A 24,677-nucleotide genomic window follows, 5' to 3' on the forward strand; every position below is an offset into this window, starting at 1 on the left:
AAATGGTCAGTCCTAATTATTCTGGACTGTACTTCCCAGTCATTCCTGCATAATACAGAAATATGATTGTCAAATTCAATCCTAAATGAAAGACCATGTTCTATTACACTCAGTGCAGTCTGTTAGAAAATAAGGCAGTGATCATGTAGTGACCATGTATCATACCTATTATCTGAGCTGTGACTGTGATCTGGTCTGGTGACACTCCCTCCTTTATGTCCCCTGCTTGTCCTTCCATATATCCTTCCATTCCAACAGTCCCATAATAGGAGCCATCCCACTAAGTCTCACGTTGCCTGTGAGACCATAGTCCTGAAGGCAGAAGAACATTTAATTCCTCTTCTTTATTCCCCTTGCTACCAAGGTTTGTACAGAGAGAGGTCCCTGTTAAGGATGAGATACTGGCTGGAGTGGCTAGAATTCCTTTGTCCTCTCCTAGAATTCCAGCTTTTCTCCTGCTGACCTGGGATCCTTTTCCAGGCTCTGGGCATCTGTTGTTGAGATTTGCATCAAACTGGTAGAAGTGGAATGTATTGAGTTTCCACTCCCACAGCAAATTTAGTTTAAAGCTGTCTTCAGCAGCTTGGGAATGTGAAGATATCCTTCTAGGCTGTACTGGTATTACCAGAAATAGGAAGGATTTACATTCACAAAATTTTAAATAAAGGCTTGCAAATGACAAAGCATGATTTAGGCTGGATGTAAAACATGCCAGGGGAAAACAAAGGAACATCAGCTGCTCTTCCACAGAGCCAAACTCAGCAGAATAAGTAGAAATCCAGCAGGGTGACATTCTCCTGAACTGCATCTTTATGATGAGCCCCCCTCAGGGTCATAGTAGTCCCACTTTAATTGACTGAGAAAATTCCTAAAGTATATGTAATAAGCCTACTTTTCAGCAGAGCTTTTGTCTCATCTTTGATGTGAGTTAGAGCAGGCCCTAGGTGAATATTATTATGTTTATTTCCTCTACAGGTTTTATAACAAAATCTCTGCTTTCCAAAAGGTAAAAGTATTATTTAATCTTTTGGGGGTATTAAAATTCAAAGCAAACACCAAATTCACATTGAAGAACCTAGAGAACTAATCTGAAGTATTCTCCAGCTGACACTCTTATGCTATGAGATTCTAAAATGTACTAATGTGTATATTTTTGTACTCTAATTGTTTACACAGGCATGTACTAAAGACATCTATCTTCAAGCTTACTTACTGTTTGCCTTTGGCTTACTTCAAAAAGTATAGGCAGGAATCTCCAGGAAAAGGGAGAGAAATTTAATTTCATTTGGGTTCCTTTTAAATATTTAATTTATGCGTGATGCACATTTTGGAAGAAAATTGGAATTTATAAGCTGAGTCTTACTACCTGAATTATTCCAATATAACAGAGAGATGATGCAGAACTTAACACTCCTAATTGTTTTTACAGTTTAAGGAGAATAGAAAGATACTGTAATTCAGCAAGTTAACACTTGACATCAAGTGTAAAATTGCTTATCCTCAAACATTTCTCATTCTGAGACCAAGATTAATCAACAGAGCTTGGCACCAAACAACTCAACTTTGAAAAATCCAACTCTCCATTTTGATGCCAGAAGGGGAACTGAGCTCCTTGCCAATACTGGTGCCAACTGGCATGCTGACCAGAGACACATTTGACAAGTCATCACTCTGTCATCTCTCTGAAAATCCCCTAAATTCTGAGGTTTGATTACACTACAAATGATCTATTCTCTCTCTGAGATTGAGAGCAAGATTCCTCACAGACTGATGGGATTGTAAAAACTCAAGAAATATTGATGTTTATCCTGCAAAGCATGATCAACCATACCTGCAATTCTTCACGAGAGAGATTTTTCTACCCTGCTTTCAAGACTCTCCAAAGCTGGTGCCAAGGCTGCACATTTTCAAGCAGTTCATTACACCAGCCTTTCATTTTTAGTGGTGCCTCCCCCAGTTGCCTAAAATGAGTTTTCCTAGCCACCAAGTCATGGCTTTGTAATGAAAATCTGCTGAGCAAGGACAGTGTTACACTTATTGCACCCCACTCTTAACAACTCTCTTCATAGAGCTTAGAAATATCCGTATGAACAGACTGTGTCACACCAAGCAGCCAACTACCATAATATTTTCTTTCCAACAGCATTCAGTGTCACACGGGTCAGGAAATTCCTGTAAAAACTGGGGATGGAAAGAGAGACATCCCTTGTGTTATTCCCCAAAATTTCAGCAACCTCAGCCTGGAGTTTCCTGAGATGACTTTGAAGATTTTAATTTTTTGTTACACCTGTTGATGCTTTTGGCTGACATAACATCTGTTGAAAGTCATGCAGTTTAGTTATTCATTACAGGAAAAATTGAATAAACATCCCATAATCACCTTTTCTGGACTATCGGGGATTTTATATTCTCTGTCATGTTTTAGTTACAACAGCCTCAAATCAGTGTCTCTCCTCACAGTTACTGCTTTCCAGACCTCTGTTCTTTCCTAGACTTAAGTGTTCTATGTCCTTCTTGAAATAGAATCCCCCAAACCAGAACACCATAAAACACAATTAAGTCTTACAGGTTTGCTGGCTGGTACCCCTCTCACATTTTTTTCACTTGTGTATTTTTTAATTTGTTTATCAGAGTAAAGCTTTATATTTTCCTGTATTTAAGGAAACAATTTCAGACTGCATCTTAAAATTGTTAAAAATAATCTGGACTTGTTTTCTTTATTTCTTCAGCCATGAAAATCTAATGACCATAGGCTATGATCTATCTTCTAAAAAACTGACTACAGTATTGACTGATACCAAATCCAAGAGCTCTAGGAAACCTCCCCTAAAATATTCTTCTGTTTTGACAACAAATCACTGATAACTACTCTCCATACGTTTTTCAAGACAGTTTTGTATCCATCTTGGCATATTTCAAATTATATTTAGGGTATGGATCCCTGGGCTGCTTATGAGAATGTCAGGTGAAAAGATTTACTAAAATCGTTGCCATTACTTACAGAAAGGTGAAAACTGCTGCTAATACAACTGCTGCTTCAGACACTCTCCCTTGTCTCCAGCACTTGTTAGTGTGCTGTAGAAGAAAACTGGATCAATTGACCTAAATCCATAACTGTTATTCATCTGCTTGTATTCTTGTTAGTGATATTAATAGCCTTTTTTTTTTTTTTTTTTTTTTGAGAAGTAACCTGAACTTGGGTCACAACTCCCCAGATTTCCTCCCTTCTTCTCTTTTTAAAGACCAATGGCAAATTCATCTGGTACCTCATTTATTTCCCAAACTCAAACTGCTTTAGAGATCACTTCTTAAGCACCTAAAATAAAGGTTTTTTTTGTGTACAGATGTTTAAAAGCTGATAAATTACAGTTAGAATGTGTTGATGTATTCTGTGCTGAGGGCTTGTGTATTTCTTAGTGGCTGGCAATGATGTGCTGGGGTATTTTTTTGCCCAGTTGAGCTGGGAGACTGGCAAATGGGACCCCTGGCTACATAAAGGGCTAAAAGGTGGATCCAGGGAACTGTGAGTCTGACCTGGTTGCAGCTCAGTGAAGACCACACTGGTCCACACCACATCTAGCCAGTTGGCCCAGGAAAATAATGTGGGAAATGCCAGACTCACAGCTCCCTGGATTGTCCTTTCAGCCCTTCTTGTCAATGGGCATCGCCTCTGCCAATTCCCAGGCTACTGGGACCTGCCCAGTTAGCCAGGGTGGCTGCTAGAGGATGGGAAGTGGACTGGTGAGCACTCCTGCCAGCTCCCTCAAATATAAAAGAGTTAAAATTTTAGAAAGAAAAAAAAAACAACAAAACATTCTAGAAGATGGTTTTGATATAAAATAGTTAAAATAAAAAATAAAAATAAAAAAAAATCCATTCTAGCAGAGGGTGGTTTAGATATAAAATAGTTAAAAAAAAAAGAAAAAAAAGAAAAAAAAAAAAAGAAAAAGAAATCCTTTCTAGCAGAGGATGGTTTCGATCCATCGACCTCTGGGTTATGGGCCCAGCACGCTCCCGCTGCGCCACTCTGCTGGTTCTGATTAGAGCTGAAGGGTACCCACCTGGCCCAAAAGGACCTGACCCAGAACCAGTGTGGCCAGAAGGACCAGGGAAGTGATTGTGCCCCTGTACTCAACTCCTTGTGTTCAGTTTTGGGCCCCCCAGTACAAGGAGGACATTGAGGGGCTGGAGAACATCTAGAGCAGGGCAATGAAACTGGTGAAGCATCTGGAGAACTTTTATGAGGAAGATCTGAGGGAACTGGGGTTGCTCAGTCTGCAGAAAAGGAGGCTGAGGAGAGACCCTCTCACCCTCTACAACTACCTGGAAGGAGGGTGCAGGCAGGTGGGGAGAAGACCCCAGAGTCAGATGTGATAGGATAAGAGGAAATGGCCTCAGGCTGTGTCACAGGAGGTTTAGACTGGGTATTAGAAGAAGGTTTTTCATTGGGAAGGGTTTTCCAGCACTGGAACAGGCTGCCCAGAGAAGTGATGGAATCACCACGCCTGGAGGTGTTTCCAGTGGGGCAGGTGTGGGGCTTCAGGACATGGTTTAGCAGTGGACTCAGTAGAGTTAGATTAATGTTAGACTCAATGGTCCTAAAGGTCTTTTCCAACAAGAACAATTCTGTGATAACTTATCCATTTTATATTACAGTAGAAGCTTAAGCAAATATTTTGACATCATCAGAACAATGGGTTTATTTAGGTTTTTTTTTTTTTTTTTTAAGCCTCAATTATTACATTGGTAGTAAATTTACCTTTGGGGGGCAAAAATATCCCCTCTTCCTTCCTCCTTCCCCTAACCTCAAGCAGTACTGAAAAATAAAAGCAAATTTTAGGGAAAATTAAAATTAAATTGGATACTATTTATTTTTCTATCTGAAGAATGGACTCTGGGACTTCAGCTTAGAATGTTATCCATATCCACAGGAAATTAAGTGCAGAATCTTTAGAAAACCATTAGGGAATGCCATTATGTCATTATATAAATTCAGAGCTTAGTTTTGTCTCAAAAACTACCTGGGTATGATCTGCCATCCCAGGAACACCACCAGATGAGTGGGGGAAGGCAGTGAAGAAAAACATAAGGATGTAGGAGAGGTATGGTGTCAATATTGCACCATCATTTATCAGAAGAAGGAAACTGAGGCAGTATATAATAAATAGGTATAGAATCATGAGTACCAAGGAGAAAATGAGTATAGAGAGATTTCTGTTGGGTCCTCTGATAGAACTAATGACCAGAGATTGTTAAACAAAGTGAGCAGGAAGAAGGAAAAGCAAAACAAGAGGCAATGCTTTTTGTGTATAAGCAGAGGTAGGGAATCCCTTCCAGAGAAGGTTAAACATTAGATGCTCACAGACTCCAGAGACTGTACAAGGTTTTGTACAAAAACTTTGGCAGGGATTGCTAAAAATCCAGTAACTGGGATGTTCTCTGGAAGAACTTGACTTAAAATGGCTGCAAGCAGGGACAACATTTAGGAATATTATATATGACAGCTTGGTTATTCTGCTTTTCCCAAAATAGCTTTCTTTCAGAGAAAACATGGTAAGGTAGGCATCTAAATACCACGTTTCAAGATTCTCTTTTCCTCTGAAAAGGCAGCTTTGCTAAGCACCTACACTATAAAATTTCACCTCTTGCTATCACTTCTTGGCTCCATGTGACAACCTTCCTTTTAAGCCACCCATGTTGACACAACTTTCAGTACTTCCCCCATTCTTTCAAATATATAAATATCAAGGAGTATATGAAGCTTGTTTTCCTATTTTTGTATTACAACACTGGATTTTAATATGATTAATAATCCGTAAAATCTAATTTAAGCTTCTCATTATTGGGAAGTAATAACTCCATTTTAACCAGCATGTTTCCTGATTTCTAATCAAGTGATTAGATTATTCTATGACCTTTCTTGTAGTGAAAGCCATGAATATGGGCTCTGTGATATGGTTGCCTAGTTACATAAAGCCTGTAGGAACATCTTGCCTTTAACACCTCTACTAAATTTGGTTGACATAGGTGGAAACCAGAAGTTATTATTGCAAAGGAGGCAGAGGTGTATCTTGTTCCTTCAGGAAATCAAACAGAACACCCCACATTAATTAGCTGCAGTACATAGGAAAAGATCCATCATCAGTGATGGGTAACTGGTCAAACACAAGAGAAAAAGACTTCATGTTTATCTCATAAAAATAGCCAGCAGTACATTCTGTGTAGTGAATGAAACTTTTACCATGAAATTATTATTATTTAATAACTTTTTCATTATTGAAACATATGTATTTGTGCCAATAAGTAAGTCCCTGCATAACTTTTTCTCCTAATTCCCATTCGTGTCCTGATATAACAGGAACACCAAGACCAATAAAAATTTTATTGCCATGCCTGCAGCATTTTCAGGCTCTTTACATCCCACATTGGTTTGATGCAATGAGAAAATTCACTGCACAGCTAAAATACATAGCAAATACAATTTTATTTTATCCAGTAGTCTTATTTTTACAGAAAGATGTTTATATTAATCAAAAACATCTCATTCACTTTGTCTCCCAATGTCCACAAAAAGAACCCTTGTTCTTTTAAACACTCCTCCACCAAAATACACATTAAATTTGCTTATATTCGTTTCTTCTATTAATTTGTTGCAGTACACAAACTAATAGCTGGGGTGTTTTGGGGTTTTTTTGTGGGTTTTTTGGGAGGGAGTGGTGCTGAGGTAACTGCAGTGGAGCAGATTATCACAGATAGAGCTTAAAACTGTAATGTAAAAATTATTTTTTTTTACATTTTCAGTCTTCCACCCATGGCAGAAATAAGCCAACAAGCTCAGAAGTTACAGCCAAGGAGGAAGCTGGGCACAGATGCAGACAGTACATGCAATACACACATAAGATATAAAAGCAGTTCTAATAATCTCATGCAAAATGTAAGCCAGGATCTCTGGAACATGCTAAAACATTATTTTATTGCCTAAAAAACCCTTGCAGTTTTTTTTTAAACCAGAACTATAACGTAACACACCTGCATTCCCATAGCAATACATCAATAGAGATTTATTTTTCCCCTGACTAATCCAGTCAAACTTAACTTGACTTATTTGATTTAGAAAGAGACACTGACTTAGCTGTCTACTGATCTTCTGTTTTAATGTTTTGAGCTAGAAGACATACCATGACAGTTCTTAATAATATTAATACAGGAAATTATTATTATTAATAGATTATTACCATAATAACTTCAGGACAGACTTTGCTAGATTTCAAATGAATGACATAAGAGTGAAAACACTCTCAATTTAGATCCCCATTAGCTTTAGACATGACTTGTTCTATCTTATGAAGTTTAGTACTTTTACATCCTAATCTATCCAATTAATAAGAGTTTCCATCCTGCCTCTCTTTTTTAAGTAACCCAACTCACTCACAGAAGTACTTCAGTAGTGAATTCATACACCCCTCCCAAACTTCAACAAAACCATTTTGTTGCTTAAAAAGTGCTTTCATGAGTGAAGCTTTTAATCTCCTATTCTATGCTTTGTCTATTAAATTCTGACATCTGGGAGGAAAGTTCTGGAATCTAAACAAGGCTTTCTCTAGGTTACGATCTGGATGCATCTCACTGGAAAGAATTCTGGTAGCTGTAACAGTGCCTGGAGAAACTTTAGAGACTTCAGATCTATAAAATATCTACTCATTATACAGTTTTTTCTGATATTTAGTGCTTAGAACTTTCAGTCTTAAACACCTACAGCTCAACACCTACAAAGAGATTAACATTATGCTGAACCCCTTTCACCCTTACTCCTAGCACAAAAAATACTTAAAAGAAAAGCTTTGATTTTCCTGGTTGTATACAAAACTGAGAAGGTTACAACACATCAGTTTCCGATACAGGATGGAGAAATACTGAGTTTTTCAGATTAAGGTTTATTATACACATTGTTTGAATAAGATGTGCATGCCAATAGCTTCATAAATGCTGTTTCTGTCCCTGCCAATTTCAAAGAAAAAAAACCCCAAACTGAAATTGGCTGTTTGTATTGACTAATTCATTTAAGGAAACAGACTAAAAAAACCAAAACACCAACAAACAAAAAACCCACAAGCAAAATACCCTCAAACTTGCTGAATATTTTCCTCTTCAGCTATTTTCAAAGAAGGATGAAAAGGAGGGTTTTGTTTTGAAATAACTCTAAGAAATTGAGATCAATACTGAATGTTTTCTGAAACTTTTTATAGGAAAGGTTAAGCTGAAACAGTTTTTTTGTTCAATTTGCTGACTTGAAAAGGTGTGAAACATGGATTTATTTTTTTCCCCATCTGAGAAATACATTAAACAAACAAGCATCAGATGGGAGCACTGCTTCTGATCACTTGATGGTTTAGAAAGCTACTGAGCCAGGGGTGACCCTGCTGCAGAGTTGGTGCTTTCCCATTTTAGTTTGATCAGCACCAGAGCTTATTCTTGCATAATTTGGGGGAGACGAATCCCCAACTCATCTGCTGTTCACAGAATTAAAAATTTGTTTGCAACACTCACTTTTTCAACTGTTAATACTATTTTTGGCAAAAGAAACATTTGCATTATGCCTTGAACAATCTGACTTTGGCGGTTACATAGCACTCTAGTACATGCACAAGCAAATAAATGTCTTCAAATATACATATTTTGTTTGCAGATTTAATCTTTAAACTGTGAAATTGGTTGTTCTACTATGACTCTGGCATAAGAGGTCACCTAGGGAGGTTTCCATCAAAGCTCTTTGGAAAGTTTCAGCCACCCAGTACCACAAGCTGTTTCACAACATGAGGTAGTCAGAAAACATCATGCAACTTTTGTGAATATTCCTTAAAAGCCAACAATTTCCCCACCCCCCTAAGTTAACTAAGTCTTTACCTACTTGCTGTAATTAAAAGGATCTCATAATCCTTGCCAGTGTTTAACAGATTTGCGTCTCCCTTAAAAAATAAAAAAACCTGAGCTAATCATCCCTCTGACATTTCACAGTAAGAGTAAACTCAGCCATTAGGCAAAGGAAAGATTTGGTTACTAAAACAAGACTTCACTTAGGGAACAGTCAGGATTGCCTCCTTCTGTCCTGCCTTACTACTTTGCTCAGTAATCTGGGGACAATATATACGAGTTTCTCTCCTGTAACATGCTTTTACCTGCAGCTAAGATAGCTTTCACTTGTGTTTTGTTTTTTTTTTTTCCTGACCTCCCCTTCTGCTTGTGACACCATTTAAAAGCAGTTAATGGAATCTGGAGAAAGCCTGCCACTTGACATATTTAGCACTGAAGAAGAAAAATAAACTGCAGCAGTGACTAAAAGAACTCACCTGCTATTTGGTTGTCTGCTTCTTGCCAACCTGAAAATACTTCCCTGTTCTGATCCTACTTGTGAAAATTTTTTCTTACGACAGAGTACAAATTCAACAGTAATTGCTCTCTCTAGAGAAAGAGCTCTATCCCTTGAATTCCTGTGATCTGGATTGACTTGGGAGAAGCAAGTTGGCACCTGTGGCAGTAACCATACTCAGCTGAATCAATCCTATTAACACAGTAAATTCAAAGGGGCACAGATAAAGAGTAGTAAATTCCTAAACTAAAAGATTAAGGCATTTATCATAGAATCATAGAATTAGCCGGGTTGGAAGGGACCTCAGAGATCATCTAGTCCAACCCTTGACCCACCGGAGCAGTTGCTAGACCATGGCACTGAGTGCCACATCCAGTCTTTTTTTAAATGTCTCCAGGGACGGAGAATCCACCACCTCACCGGGCAGTCCATTCCATAGCCTAATCACCCTCTCCGTGAAGAAATTCTTTCTAATATCTAATCTAAACCTCCCCTGGCGCAACTTAAGACTGTGTCCTCTTGTCTTGTTGGAGGTCATCTGTGAAAAGAGTCCAGCTCCCACCTCGCTACAGCCTCCTTTCAGGTAGTTGTAGACAGCAATGAGGTCTCCCCTGAGCCTCCTCTTCTTCAGGCTGAACAGCCCCAGCTCTCTCAGCCTCTCCCCATAGGGCCTGTGCTCGAGTCCCTTCACCAGCCTGGTTGCCCTCCTTTGGACTTGTTCCAGGGCCTCTACATCCTTCTTAAACTGAGGGGCCCAGAACTGGACACAGTACTCGAGGTGTGGCCTCACCAGCGCTGAGTACAGGGGCAGAATCACCTCCCTGGACCTGCTGGTGACGCTGTTTCTGATACAGGCCAGGATGCCATTGGCCTTCTTGGCCACCTGGGCACACTGCTGGCTCATGTTCAGTTTCTTGTTAATGCAGACTCCCAGGTCCCTTTCTGCCTGGCTGCTCTCCAGCCACTCTGTCCCCAGCCTGTAGCGCTGCATGGGGTTGTTGTGGCCAAAAAAATTTAAATTAGCCTTGCTCACCATGCTGGGAAACTCCAGCCTACAGCAAGTATTGGGATCATATTTTTCTAGTCAGAATGGAGAGGCAGAGTGTTCACAGGCCTAGTCAGATGATGATTTACTTTCCTAAGCTGTGAGCATCTTCTTAGTCTGCAGAGAGATAAATTTAAGGTCTCCTAAGGCTGAAATGAATGCCTTTGCCAGAAGAGGCACTTAAAGCATTTCCCACAATGTGGGGTATGTATTAATGCCCATTCTCAGCCCCATTTACTGCAGAGGCTTCAGCCAATCTCCCCTATCCCAGATGAGTGCTGTAACCACTGAGACATAAGCAAATCTTTCATGGCATGTACAGAATGCCTTTAATAGCAGAGACAGGGAGCATTTAAGAGTGAAATCTCTTGTCAAAACGAGAAGACAGGCATTCAATTCAGCTAATTATCTGAAGCTGAAGGAACATGTACACTTGTTCCATTTACGGCCTGTATTTCAGAGAACTCAACAGCTTAGTGATAAGGACACTCATTTCATTTTCAAAATCAAATTTATAGTCTCTGGGCCAAATTAGCTCAAGAAGAGCCTTCAGCTTAAGCAAATATCTGCATTTCAAACCAGCTTTTCATTTCAATACCCCTCTCTCTCTTCATCTGTATGATCTTGCAGCTTGCTCCTCTCCCCCAGTTTTTGTAATAAATGCAAATCACTGCAAGAATGTCAATTTTATGTATTCACCCAAAGACACATACAGCTACAATGCCATAGCCAGGCATATGGCCATCTCCACAGAACAACTGATGAGTAGAGAAGTGTCCACTCTCTAGAAGAGACAGTACTGGTGCATTTCTTCTGATTTTCATAGAGAAAATTTGTTACTCTGACCCTTGCTGTGCTCCAAATCAACCTGCCAGCATGTATGGAAAATGGCACAGCTATAATACTTGAATTATACAATTCTCAGTCAGAATTGTGCATACAATAAGAATATCTAGATATCAATATTTTGATACAGAAAAATGTCATCTTTCTCCACCCATAGATGAGAGGAAGTAGGAAATTCTACTCAAATCTGGAAATTTCAGATTCTGTGTTTCAAGTTGAATTTTGAGGTTAGGACAATACTCAATTCCAAAACAGTAATCCACATTAGCAGGATACCTGCTTATTGGAGAAGAGTACATACTATATTCAGCAGGCATCAGAAATTATCATAGAGAAGTGGTGTGATTTTTAGTGTTTATTAACTGTTACATTTCCTTTTTTGTCTTCTCTGTTTCAGGTATCAAATGGACTGATTTGATACGATAAGAAAGTAGGGGCCAGAAAAAGGCACCTAACTTCATCCTCCTGAGAACCACAACTTTAGTTCTTTAATGTACATTAATTACTGCCTTTCATATCCACCAGGAGTTTTCTGAATCCTTTGGCACTTAAGTATCATTGAGTAGAAGCACAGCACCAGACTAAGCTACACAACAGTAAGCTGAGCTCCCCTAGACTATTTCCCTGGTAGAGCCTAATTCCAGAAGGATAGAGAGATTTAAAAATAATATTTTTAAGCGCAAGAGAACTTAAAAAAATAACTAAACATACTCTTGCTAAATCAAGTCAGAGGTTACTAATGACTATTTACCTATCTCAGAAACAGTAAATAGTGGAACATTCAGTTAAAGAGCTTCCCAGGTAAACAAACAGTATTACTAGCAAAGGAAAAATTAATATTGTCATTTAAAAGCCATGCAGCCTTGAAGACAGAGCGTGCAACTGGACATTGCTTGAAGAGCCAAAAACATTTCTTACAGCTGGTGATGACAGAAAATGAACATATGGAGCAAGTGAGGAGAAAAACGCTGGTGGAATTAAGAACATTTGGAAAGCTAAATCGTATAACTAGGAGTAATTTATCAAATTTTTAATCGGGTGCCCTTCCTGCAATGGCTTAGGGATGGGAATCTTAAACTTGCTAGAAAATATAAAGGAAAACAAAGAAAAGCAGATAAAAGTAACATAGAACTGAGAAATAAAGTAAAATAAATAGTACGTGGTGTATGACCTAGGAGTGAGTGGTTATCATCCTGACCATCCCTGAGTTTTAAGATTTAGAAGGGGATTGCTTCCCCTGTCTCTGACTTCTGCTGAGATTCTCTTTACTGGACACAGCCAAACCCTTTATTATCAGACACACACATTTAAACCATTCAGGACACCATTTAATAGAGACAACTTGCATGTATTAATAAATAAATATGTTCCTCTAATTGAATTATACAGTACAGTTATATCAGCGTTATGCCCTGATTTTATGCCAGACACAGCAAGTCAACCATTTTTAGGAACAAATTAATTAAAAGGGCAGTAAAGACCAAACCTAATCCATCAGGACTGAATTTTTAAGTGGATCAAACATGAAACACAGACTGTATACAAAGAACAGTTCATTGTTAGTCACTTTTGCTGGTGTTCAGGAAGAACTGGTACCTGACAGAGAGGCTCCCTGAGCATCTTGTACCCATCTTCTGCAAAGCAAGGTCAGTCCCCTGCATTACAGCATGGCAAAGAAGATGAAGTGGAAGGCCCTGAATTATATACAGCAGGTAAGAATATGCAAGCATCAGTTACCATAAATCTGATGCAAGATCATTTGTTGGCAAGGAAAGCTGTTCTTGACAGGAGCCCCAGGAGCAAGAGGACTTGAGCAATCATTTTTGGCTTGTCTGGCTGCATTTATTTTTAATTCTGGCCAGTCCCAGAACTTCCAGGACTTGGCTGCACAACTCAGTTGATTTTGAGATGAGCAACACACACACACTTCAATGAGAGCACCTGAATACAGAGGGAGGCCAAGTGTCAGGGAAACTGAGAATTATCTTCTAGATGGGCTACACCATGAGCTGTGTTCCATCACTCAGATGACTTTCTAGAAAGCAATGGCACATTCAGATGCAAGATATGGAGGGATCTGCAGCATGGTTACTTAGGTAAAATGCAGAAGCAGAAGGAACAAAGAGCAGAGACACCTTGGATTTTGAGTAATCATCCTAAGAACCAGAAGCCAAGAATTCAGTCTTCTTGGTACTACACTGAACATCATCCAAATTCAAAATAAGTGACTTACATGAATGACACAACCTTTTCCTGTATCTTTTCTAGATAGAGTTAGAAGTTCTAGATATGCACTACCCAGAGACTAACAAGTTTATGTAATACAGCAATAAATAATCTGTAATTTATTCCTTCTATCACTGCAATTCATGAGTCACCATGGCACAGATAAAAAAAAAAATCCTAATTGCAAAGAAGGGTCCATCTCAAGTCAATCAGCACCACCTCAAGTATGGCATTGCTGACCTTTTATAGAAAAGCTTTAAAATTTATGGGTTTCCATTTTTATATTATTTTAATGAGATTAACATTCTACCTATGTCACTGTTATAATTATTTTTTTAAAGTAATAAAAAAATAATAGTTCCAGTTAAGAGGAAAGCAGGCCTAGCAGACCTGTTCAAACAATGAGCACGTTCATAAAGCACTTTACTGATATGTAATTTAGTTAATTTTACAGAATATCTACAACTTTCAGGCTAAAAGATGCAAAGAAAAGAAGGTGGCGATATTTCCATTGGAATTTTAATAATTAAGGGAATCCATATATCCATACAGCATTGGAATGCCTGGAGTTCAACAGCTCTTGGATGGAATTACAACAGTTCTAAAGATATAAAGATAGCCTGTTAGCCTTAGAGAGATGTGTTTCTGTTTGCAGAATGCATATAGACATTTCCAGATCTATTGGGAAACTCCAGGATAAAGATTTAAAGGCAGCATTAGATAGACCATAGCTGAATTTTGAATGCTGCAAAGATTGGCTCTTTATAACTTGCTAATTGCTTTTAGTTTTGTAGATGTGGAATATGCATTAGAAGTTAGCATTTCATAGTCATGTTTTTATACTTAGAAATTAAGTAGTATCTCCCTCCTCCACAAAAAAAAAACAAAAAAAACCCAAAAAACCCACACACAACCTCAAAACACATTTAGAGGCCAATAAAAGAAGCACAGAGGGCTCAAGATATTCCTTGCATATACATGTATATTAAACACAGCAATTTGTTGGCTACCAGCATAAAAATCAATTTCTGCTTGTTAAGAGATGAATCCATAAAATCATTGTAAAAAGCTTTCATGTAACTTTAAAACTTTTCTTGGTCAGGGTAACTTCAAGAATATTTTTATTAAGGGGAGAAATATGACTCCATCACTGAAGAAGGAAAGAAGAAAGCAAACTGTATAAAGAGATGTCATAGGCCACATTCTGCCTACTTCATTCCTGGGCAGTTCCATTACACCTCTTGGATCTGTTTACATCAGCAAACTGGAAAGCACTGGATCTAAATCAGTGCAAGACACATGCAATTATTTAATCCCCCCATGGAGGATCAGACATGGCAATGATACTGTCACCCCCATGAAATATTACAAAAATCTCTTTACTATTTCTAAAGAACAAAAAATGCTGCCTCATAATCTACATATGTAGATTTATTAATAAATATGAACTGAAATGGAGAAACTTTTAGTGGTCCCCATTTTCTAGTTAGTGAGCAGGGCAGCTTTTCCAAATGCAGCAATATTCATCTGGGAAATGCAACACCAGTAACTTAAAGTTTAATGTTCTAATTTTTTTTTTTAAAGAATCACTAAATTAAAGTTTTATAAAAATTTCTTCATAACAGCTACATAGGAAGCATATGCAACAAAAAAATGCAGCCCAGATATTTAAAGCTATACTCAGAACCAGGGCTACAAAGAAGAAAGTACAATGGAATAAGGCAGATATTCCAAAGCTTAAAAATGTTATTTAAAAATAAAAATAACTTATCTAAGTCCAAGGAATCCAGTCTTACATTTTTCACCAGACAACTGAAAGTTATTAGGTGGTGTTTCAGGCCCAAGGCCAAATCACTAACTAGATATAGGCTATAGGGTTCCCCTGCAGAAGCAGCTACCAAACAAAAGCTTCATATTTATTCAGCTTCTAGTGTTTCATAATAGAAATTCTGCATAATTTCTGTGTTCTCCCTTTTGGCATTCAAGTCAAGCAAGCAAACCAATCAATAGTTTAAAGGGAAGAGAGTCATCCTGTATCACAGTGAAATTCAGGCTCCTGTGCAACAGAAGTCTCCCTTTAGAAGTCCACACATCCCCCTCTCCTATACTGAACCAAAAAGGAGTTGCATTCCCTGTCAGAGGGTTATTATTATTTGGCTGACAGCAAGATAATATTAACTTCAAATACCATTTTCTAGGTCTGGAAAACAGTGGAGGAATGGAGAGGGACCAATCCATCTATTTCTGAATAGAATTTTCAGAAATGGGGTTCAAAAAATGGATTAGTTGGATATTTTCCTGCTTTATCATAATAAGAAAGAGGCAAACAGAGTAATATGTGGAACCTAAAGTCTCCAAAATACATCCCTGGACAAAGTGAAGGCACAGAAATGTCTGCAAGAGAAATGCTTTGGGATTCGTGCTTGTCCTGCAATTCTGCAAAAAGCCTGGAGTTAAAAGTTAAATCTAAAGGAAGGTATGGACACTCTGCTAATTGTCACAAGCAAAAAATGCTTAACTAGGAAGTTTTACTCAACTGCAAACTAACAAAGACTTTTGATTAGCAAGTGGTATCAAAGAAAAACCAACCAACCAATTTTACAGACGTGTAGGAAAACTCCACCACATTTCTGCTCTCCTCAGTCTCCACCTCATTGGTTTTGCCACCTGTTTCCCTTGGGCCAGTTCTATTTATTAATGCTCTCAGAGAAAAGGACACATGAGCTCATGTCTTTAAAGAGTACAAAAGCAAAATCTTCACAAAAAGAAGGTGAAACAGGTTCCCTTCATTCTGTCCCTGGTAGATACAATGGCTGTAGCTTAAGTAATCCTTTAAACACCCAGAACTGGGAACAAGCCAGATATGAAATCTGCTGTAAACCTTTAACTAGGTAAAATTAACTGAACAAATAGAGGCATTGAAAACAGCCCAGAGGATCTTTTAACCTGGAAATCAATGAGCAAACTTGAATACTCTAGTTCTGAAAACACCTGGATAACAGTAGAACCCTTTCCACTTTGTTAGCATTTACTAAACAGACTGTGCCATAAAAAGCAATAGAATATAATGAAGTAATTTCCAGAACTTAGGGCTACTAATTTAAAATTACTTCCACTTCTTCCTCTTATAATGCAGTGTAGCAGGCTTACCTGCCACAATCAGGTAGTATGCTTTCACTATACAGTTAAATGACATATCTTGGAAGCTCTAAAGGACAAGTACTTATGTATTACTCTGCTCTTTCCTAACCTGAATTCCTCCACAGGTACAGGAGTACTATTATTTCAGTATTTACACAGATAAAGTGGGGAAAACACAGCATTAAAAAAAAAAAAAAATACTTCTACTACTTTTGGTTTCATATTCTTTCAATATGTGTAACACAAAAATGCAAAACTACTCATCATCAAGAAGTCCATAAAATGGAGTAGAATGGATATTTTAATTAAATGAAGTAAGATCTGTGCCCCAGGAAAGAGAAAATCCAGGAAAAGCAGATATGATATGCTATACCATAGTACAGTATGCCTGAACACTCTTTGAGGAGAATTAATCAGTAAAAGAATGAAAATGATAAAAATTTATATGGTTTGCCAAAGAAAGACAGAAGAAAAATGAAAAGGTAACCCTTAGAAGGATGAAACTAATCAAATCAGTACAGAGGGATAACAAAAGATTTGTAAAAACACATGAACATTGAACAAGTGTGAATAAAAATGAAGGGAATTTAACACAACTGCTTCCAGCCTGGGAAATGGCAGCAGCTTTGTGCAAAATGCACCAGGCATGAAGGACTGGATTTATTTTGCATTACTTTAAGGGAAATGATCCCCACTGCTTTAACCATTCTGATTGAGAGGGTTTTTTTCCTTAGCTGTGGTCACTGTTCACCTATTTCCCAGTTCCAGAGTACCTCACAATTACTCACTAGTGCTCCCAGGACCATTTTCCAGGTCAACTTAAATCAAAAGAACACCTTGTGCTATCCCAAACCAGCCCACAGGCATCCAAGAATCACTCAGCTCTCACCACCTTCTGCTCCAGGTACAGGTACATATCATTAAATGCACCAAAATATGACAAGCCACTGCAAGTTACTTTTCTCCACAGGGTGATACAGGAGGTAGAGAATATCAATTATGTTGCTTAAACAATGATAAGGCACTTAGATATAAGAGGCACAGAATGGAAACTTGCACACAAAAAAAATAACCTTCAAGCTTCAAATTAATGATTTACACCCATAACTGTTACTTATGCAGCAGAAAAAGCCATCAAAGCTTCTATTATCCTCTCATATGGAAAACTAGACTTTATACAATCATCCACCATGTCATGACTTGATTTCAAATAGAGTTGGCATTATAGCATGCATAAAAACACCTTTCATGCTTTGCTGCACTAAACAGGTGGATGCCTTTTAACCTCTCTCCCCACTTTGCTCATTTCTAAATTCCTTTCTAACATTTCCCCTCATCCTTATTTTTTTTCACTCTTCCTGGAAGATTTTTTTGTAGAGATGAACAAGCAAAGAGAGCCTAAAAACATCAGGTGAATTAAGTGTCCAAAAAGACTAAAGATCTATGAAGAAAAAGGTGCAACCCCAGTGTTCCAGATCTTAATTCAGAATTTGTCCAGGTTCATCTTTAATGCAAACCCCTTCAAAATAACACAAATAAACACTAAAAAGCTCTCATATGGGCAATTTTCAAACTCATTACAAGTGAACAGTTCATAACAGAATGCTCAGTTGTGAAACTCTTGCCACAAGATACTGTTAGGTTTAACTGGATTAAAAGCTGAGTGAATATTTCTGTTATTCATTGAAATGCCCAAATATTACAAGTATTAAAGAGAGGTGACAGGAGTTCTGAGATAGTGACGTGCTTTTGGGTTTAATCTAATTTTAATAGGATTTTAGCAGAAACCCCTTCTGTGAACAGGTATTTTCATAATACCTTTCCAAAGGTTTTCTTGTGCTTCCTTGTGAAAGCAGCTTCTACTCACCATCATGGGAACAGCTAATTTTATTATCAAATGGCAATTTTTGTGTATCAAAAAGCATAATGCCTATGGCTATATCAGATATCAGGGGTCACTCAACAGTGGACCATAGGCAGGGGATACCTGTACAGACAGAATGTAAAGATCCTGGGTAACATCCATTTAGAAGTTCTTGCTACACGAGTTACATGAGTACAGTTTGTAAGAAAATAGCTGCAGGAACCACCATGTGAGAAAAAGCTTGGGCAGTGAAAGCTGCAGTTAGAAATAAGGATTGTAATATTTCTTTTAAGCCCACAGAAAAAACGTGTTTCCTCAATGAGCCAGAAGCCAAAGAAAGGATAAGACACAAGTCACAAAAATTTATCAAGAAATTAAGGTAGTCTAGAGAGGGTAAAGACACTCATTCCATTTGTTCAGGAATTTTGGTTCAGCAGCTTCTGGCTAACCCATCAGCTAAAAGGACTGAACTGCATGGAGATGGAGAGGAGAGGACTGCAAGGAAGATGGACATTCCAGCATATTTTCCTTTCTACCTCATTCCTGCTGCTTTGGATTCTGCTATGGCAAGCACACTCCTTCAGAAGAGAGGACATCCCAGAAGACAGTCTGACAGTTCTGATGCTTCAGAATCCCAACCACACATCTCAAACTCTCTTGGTCTGCTCATTTCCCCCTCACTCCCCTGGGGCTTTTTCTGCAGGGGAAAACACTGGGATTTACAAGGAAGCCAAGTCAGGCACCAGCAGAGGCATCACCTCAGAAAAATGGCACCTGAAACAAGAGATGGGCACAGAAACACAGCAGTTCCAAAAAAGAGCAAGGAGAGGAAGTTGTCAGATGGTTCGATTATGGGTCCTCACATTCTGGCTACATTATCAGGCAGATACAGCAAATAACTACAAAATATTTAAACAAGCAAAATCACTTTTGCACAGAACAGTTTGATATCCCTACTACCTTAAATTATTATTCATTAGATGGAAACATTCAGTGAAGGCCATTTTTATTTCTTTTTTTTTTTTTTTATGCCATGCCAGACCTTCCCATCTACCTAAGAACCCTGTTAGACTGCCAGGCATTTAGTGCAGCAGGCTCCATTTTTTTTTGTTTTTCAGCAAATGAAAAATGTTCAGAATAACAGAACTTATTCCATGACTCTGAACAGACATTGCTGACCAATGCTACTGACCAATTTGTCAAAAATATTGATCAATTCTTCAAACTGGTAAGTATTGTAACAGGATTTCAAGGCAAATAAGATTGATCTTTTACAACAAAAGTAAAGAATACTTCATGCAGTTGCAAAAATACCCGATTTTTTCATTGTGTTAATATTTAATAGAACCTTAAAGACAAAAAGAGAGGCTGTAGATCATCAAAAAGTTAGATGAAAAGCTGAAAAACTTGGGAGTCAGGATGAGATTAAATTAAGTATTTCCATTTATCTCAAATTTTCTTAAGGTCATATTTTCTAATTGATATTACTTGTCAGCACTGATATGGAAGTGGTGTTATTTCTTCATCAATTTGAATTTGCAGCTTTCTGCATAGCATGGCTGAAAAGTTCAACCCAGATGTACAAATTGATTAATTTAGGAAGGAGAAAGGCCTGACTCATATCTTGACTAATTGCTCAGTTTGCATTAGTCACTGCAATGAGCAGACAATCTCACTGCTATATTCACAGTACAGTTGGTACAGGGTTGCTTCCTCTCTGTATAACACAGTTTACAAGAGGAATGAAGGGACATTTTTCAGTATTGCCAAAAGGAAGATTTTTAGCTTTTAATGTCAATGCCCTCTGACATTCTCTTGAATGCAAGCTCTTGGGATGTTCCTGGCCTTGTTGTGTTTCACTTATACATCATCTACCACATTAGGAGTTGTAATACAGCCCTCAGGTGTTACCACAGCTTACGTATATTCTGTAAACTTTCTAAAAGAATATTTAGGTCTGACCCAACACTAATACAATTCCCTGTAAAGCTGGTTTAACAAAAAAGAAAAAAAACTCTCAGGATATACAGACTTTATAAAATAGCACAGAAAGTTTAACTTTCATATTCTATATTTGGAATTATGAGAAAAAAACCTATGAATATATTTTTTCCCTTGATACCATCTGACTGTAAACCAAGAAACAGATTTCATTTCCTTCTTGGTAGAAAAATGGCTTTCTAAAATTGATAAAAATATAACAGTACAAAATTTTGGAAATGCACAAATTGCTACATGACCCAGTGTAGATACAGTTCCCAAGTACTGAACCTCAAGGGCCAAACTGTTTTAGGTATACACAGAAGAATAGAATTTAGCATGACACAACAATTTTGAACGTATTACTAGTAACCTCTTCAAACCTCTTCTATCTAGCGTACAGTATAAATCACTTTTGCACTGAGCAGAATGACAATCTGGGAGCTTTATTATATCCCACACAATTTAGTTTCCCACCTGGAAAGTTAAGTAACCCGGTAAGGTATGAAACAGTTTCAATGTTTAATCTCAAATGACCCTGTCTGAATAATCAAATCATGCTAGTGCAGCACCACATCACAAATAGACCATAACAGACTTCATAACCAAAAATTACAGCCTTTTTTTTTCCTTTTCATCTAGTAGCAAAGATCCTGAATTAGAAGGGAACACACAGGTCTGATTGTGTGAAATCCACCAATTTGTAGGTTTCCACTAAACTTCAAAATTCTCTCATCTAAGCCCCTGCTGAAGAAGCACAGGGACAGTGAGACAGCTGCTGCCAAACTCCTCACTGGCAGGAACTGTGCCAACCATTTAAAAACAAAAACAAAGGGAGCACCTCAAGCAAAATCCACACAAAACATCCCAAAACAAACAAACCCCAAGCCAAACTAACAAAACATAACTCACTGCACATACTAACCACCCACAAAATAATTTAAATAAAACCAAAACAAACCCACAAGCAAATAAACCAAATACACCTCAGAAATTTGACTTAACGGTCAGCCCTGGCTTGAAACATCAGATAGGGTGTAGTCTCATACAGAGAGAAGCCCATTAGCTCATTACATCCCATAAAAAGGGATGGAAGCTGGAAGCAGCTGTGACCACCTCAGGGCAATTCACAGCCTTCTCCCCACCCAGGTCACAGCATCTCCCTCTGATACCGAAATTCTGCCATTTATGCCCAGTACATTCCACCCCTTCCCTCTTTAAAACACGTATTAAACAACCATCACAAGCTCTCCTTTCAGCAGCATCACAACCTGAAGATAAAGGCAGAAAAACTGATGGGTGTTCATGCAGAGTTTGCAACCAGCAGACTAGGTAACTCCAGCCCCAGGACATCCCTGGTCCTGGTGTTTATTGCCTATACAGTCTCCGGGCATTTCACTTAACTTACTGCCAATTAATATAAACTTAATTACTTCTTTGGGCATTACAGGAAAAAATAAACAGGAACCACCCCTCCTTTCCCTTCTCCACCCCTTCACTTGCCTCCCTTCCACCTGGAGTTAAACTCAGTCCATCCCTTTTCTGGGACAATAGGCAGCACAGGACATTGGGGTCAGAAAATAACCCTTCCCACCTGCTGCTGGTTTCAGTTTACTCTTTTCCACCAGGTTTCTTGCCTATTCCTGCTCCAGCACAGGCCATGGTGCCTCAGTGTCCCTCACCTCACCTGAGCAGGTTCCCCCAGGGCTGTGATCCCTCAGAGTATCCCTGCCCAGAGGCCACAGAATCAACCGGGTTGGAAAGGACCTCTGAGATCATGAAATCCAACCCTTGATCCACTCCCCCCGTGGTTCCCAGACCACGGCACTGAGTGCCACATCAGTCTCTTCTTAAAAACTCCCAGGGACGGAGAATCCACCACCTTACGTCCATGCCCTCTTGTCTTACTGGCAGCTACTTGGGAGAAGAGCCCGACTCTCCCCCTGGCTCCAACCTCCTTCCAGGGAGTTGTAGAGAGTGATGAGGTCTCCCCTGAGCCTCCTCCTGAACACCCCCAGCTCCCTCAGCCCTTCCTCACAGGATTTGTGCCCGAGTCCCTTCCCAGCCTCGTTGCCCTCATTGCTCTCCAGTCCTCTCAGAGGGGCCCCTTCTCTGGCATCCAGCAGTACCTCAAACACAAATGATAAACCCGTAACTTTTCAGACATCTCCCTGAAGCAGCTGCTGCCCTCTCCTATGGACACCTGAGCAGCAGCACCACGCACTCCTGTACAGTTCTGGACTCAGGGACAATTCGCACCAGTTTCAAGAGGAGACTGGAACCAGCTGTGACCAGCACATGGTGCTGGCAGCCTCCTGGTGCCACCAGGCACTCCTGCAGCTCTCTGCCACCAAAACCCCGCTACTTTTGCCCAACAAACCCACTTTCATACAACGCAGCGCGACATTTTCACATGTAACATAATGCTCTCTGGGACACTCAGTAAAACGAATAAATAAATGTTACTGCTTACCAGGCAGGCACCAAGAAAAGCTGAGCACAGCAGGCGGTTGCAAAATGGCTTCTTCGGGGCTAAGTTCCGAATGCTCTTCCCAACCAGTAAGTAATAAATAAAAATACTGGGGATGAAGACAGCAGGAGAGCCACGCAGCAACTTCCAAACTAACACTGGAGGAGGTCTGCAGGTGCAGCTCCTTGCGGTGATTACCCTGGGAAGGTCACCAGGTGCGTTCGGTCCGCGTGGCACCGGCACCGTCCCAGCCCCAGGGGCTGCTCCTGTCAGAAGCTGCTGGAAGCTCCCCCGGCTCCAAAAACCCGAGCCCACCTGTGGCTAATCCTGAGCCCCTCAGGGAAAATGGAGGGGACTTCACCAGTAAGGTGTTAAAGGGGAAAGGAGCGGCTGTGAGACCTCAGGGTAGAGGAGAGGGGGAGAGCAATACCGGAGCTCAGAGACCAAGATCCTGGGAGAAGATCCCTGAACAAAGGTTCCCCAGCAGCTCCTGGAGGAGCAGATACTTTGTAGCTCGTTAGTGGTGTTGGGAGTGGGATACCGAGCTAAGACAGAGGCCAGAAATCTGGGGGAAGCACTGTCACTCGAAGTCAAAGTTTTAGTGGTGCTACGAATCATCCATATGTGCCCTTGTCACTGCAAAAAGCACCCCAGATTCCTGCAGTGATGGATGAAAATCATATCCAAGCATGGTTGGAGCTACAGCAATGAGTTTCCCGTTTGCAAATACTCAGGATAGTCCCCTGCACATGGAAATTGATGATGCATATTGCAGGGAGTGCAATTTGTTTTCTTCAAACACAAAATGCATGCTCTTCAACCACTGTCTTTAATCTCTTTTTATTTATTTAATTGGTATTTTTTTACCAGAGGATCTGTGGGTCTTTTTCTGTGCTGAGGAACTAAGCAATTCCCATCCGGTAAGATTCCTAATGACAATTTTGTCTGATCCAAAACCCATTTCAGTGCAGAGACACCTGAATCTCTCCTCTTTCCCACGTGAAGACAGAATTTCTTCTTTCAACGTCTGCTCACTTGGAATACATTCTGGGCAGTGTGAAAGTCGCCTTGTTTTGTTTTTGTTTTGAGTATCTTTTTTTATTTATTGAAGTTGTTTGTTTTTATAAGACAGAAAAAAAAAAAAATGAAGTTGCAATACAGACCAGAAGCTGTACAAACAAAGCAGCACCCAAATAATCTTTCAGTGTCTTTGTTTGTTTATTTATTTCTTTGAGGTATTTTTGGTTTTGGTTTTTTGTTTTGGGGTGGGAGCTTTTGTTTGTTGCTTTGCTTTTCTCTAAACTAAGATCAGAAGATGGCAGAATTTCCAATTTCAATCACTTTGGTTATTACAAAAAGCTATTAATTTCTGTTTCTGCTTACATGGAATAATGCAAAATCTCACCCTGCCTTTTATCTGTGAGCATAAAACACAGAGATGATATTTTATTGCACTGTAAAGATACTGTAAACTGTGAAACAAAGCTTGTGACTATTTAAGCTCTGGTTTTGAGAGAACATATATATAGAACAATTCTTAATGATTCAGAAAGGGCTTTGATGTTGATCTCATCTATCTTACTGAGCATGCTGAAATCAGAACCCTGTTAACTTTTAGGAGGAATATTTTTCTCCTATCTTCTGGTACAGAACCTAATCTAGATGATTTTGTTTGTTACCTGCCGCTCTTCTGTGCCTTCTCTTTATAATTTTTATTCCCTTTCTCGTCAGCTCTTCA

The 24,677-nt window shown here is 39.1% G+C and overlaps 1 long non-coding RNA gene and 1 other non-coding gene across 3 annotated transcripts in view; both read right to left on the reverse strand.

Annotated features, from left to right (window-relative positions):
- The window catches only part of LOC139800340 (uncharacterized), a 214,015-nt gene extending 190,778 nt beyond the window's left edge, over positions 1–23,237 (reverse strand). Inside the window, exon 1 of one of the 2 annotated variants that reach the window (XR_011727710.1) lies at positions 22,943–23,237. This is a non-coding gene — a long non-coding RNA (uncharacterized lncRNA). The remainder of the gene's footprint in view (positions 1–22,942) is intronic. The other variant, XR_011727711.1, reaches the window with a different exon arrangement.
- TRNAM-CAU (transfer RNA methionine (anticodon CAU)) lies at positions 3,961–4,032 on the reverse strand. The gene has a single exon. It is a non-coding gene; the product is annotated as a tRNA-Met (tRNA).
- Positions 23,238–24,677: the final 1,440 nt, after the last annotated feature.

This window comes from Heliangelus exortis, chromosome 10 (assembly GCF_036169615.1).
Source record: "Heliangelus exortis chromosome 10, bHelExo1.hap1, whole genome shotgun sequence".
Taxonomy (NCBI): Eukaryota; Metazoa; Chordata; class Aves; order Apodiformes; family Trochilidae; genus Heliangelus; species Heliangelus exortis.